Below are 1,448 nucleotides of genomic sequence, written 5' to 3'. Positions count from 1 at the left end.
ATATTGACATGATCATTTTTAAAAAAGTTATGGCAATTTTAAGTAAAAAAAATTGAAAAAATATCGAAAATTAGCGATTTTTAAATTCGTAATTTTTTGGGGGATTTCCCCCGTTTACGGGGAACGAGGGAATTTTTTTCAATTTTTGAGGGTAATGTCTTCGACTAGATACGATTTGTGATCTTTTGACATATTGTTCATCAAAATCGGTCCAGCGAGAGCTGAGATTGAGCGTTCACAGACACAAAAAAAAATTAAAAAATTAAAAAATTAAAAAATAAAAAAACACATCATAGTAAAATTAATATCTTCTCAGCTTCGCATCGAATCTAAAAAAATGCTACGATGCAAATTTTTAGATTGTGCTTAATTTAAAAAAATTGGTGGATTATTCCAAAAGTTACATGATCTGCTAGTTCCTTATTAATATTCTTATTAAGATAAAGTATGTCGAATGAAAAAGGGATTATTAAAAAATATTATTTCTTATAAAAAAATAATGTTGATCCATACACTTTTAAATATGTCATAGCATTATAAAGTTAAAAATGTAAAAAATAAAATCGAAAATTTTCACATAATAATAGCATTTGGTAGCCATTTTCACCGTGAAGATAAAATAAAGTCCGAAATTTTTTACCATAATAAAGTATATTACATTAACTTTAATTTAAGATATATATAAAAGTGTCAGACCTTCCGGAACATTTTCAAATATCAAGTTGAAAAACTTAATTTTTTTTGAAAAAGTTGTCTTTTTAAATCTCTCCCTGTGGGCAGGTAAAGGGTCAGATATAAAAAAAATATATACCAAATGATAGGTAATGATATCGTGCATCTATACAAAAAAAATTATATTGATCCATACATCTTTCAAAAAGTTATAGCATATTAAAGTTAAAAATATAAAAAAGAATTTTTTTACAAAAATCGTATATTTTTTATAAACTTTGATGTTTGTTTTCACCATGAAGATAAAATAATGTCCGAAATTTTTTTTTTGCATAATAAAGAACATTGCATTAGCTTATGAAAAAAATATACCAAATAAAAGGTAATGATATTATGCATCTATATAAAAAAGAATTATATTGATATGTTTATTTTTGAAAAAGTTATGGCACTTTTAAGTAAAAAAAATTGAAAAAATTTCGAAAATTAGCGATTTTTAAATTTGTAATTTTTTTGGAGGTTTCCCCCTTTTACGGGGAACGAGGGAATTTTTTTCAATTTTTAAGGGTAANCCCCCATTTACGGGGAACGAGGGAATTTTTTTCAATTTTTGAGGATAATGTCTTCGACTAGATAAGATTTGTGATCTTTTGACGTATCATTGAAAGAAATCGGTTTGGTGAGAGCTGAGAAAAAGTGGTAACAGACACAAAAAAAAAAAAAAAAACACTTCTTAGTAAAACCAATACCTTCTCAGCTTCGCATCGAAGCTAAAA

At 26.0% G+C, this 1,448-nt stretch overlaps 1 protein-coding gene across 1 annotated transcript in view; it reads right to left on the bottom strand.

Moving 5' to 3' along the window:
- The window catches only part of LOC126905661 (uncharacterized), a 34,940-nt gene that overhangs the window by 30,152 nt on the left and 3,340 nt on the right, over window positions 1-1,448 (bottom strand). The gene's annotated exons all lie outside the window — the stretch shown is intronic.

The sequence above is a fragment of the Daktulosphaira vitifoliae genome, unplaced genomic scaffold (genome assembly GCF_025091365.1).
Source record: "Daktulosphaira vitifoliae isolate Bord-2020 unplaced genomic scaffold, ASM2509136v1 Scaffold_4, whole genome shotgun sequence".
Taxonomy (NCBI): Eukaryota; Metazoa; Arthropoda; class Insecta; order Hemiptera; family Phylloxeridae; genus Daktulosphaira; species Daktulosphaira vitifoliae.
Note: the sequence above shows the minus strand (reverse complement) of the source record. Positions and strands in the feature narration are given on the sequence as shown.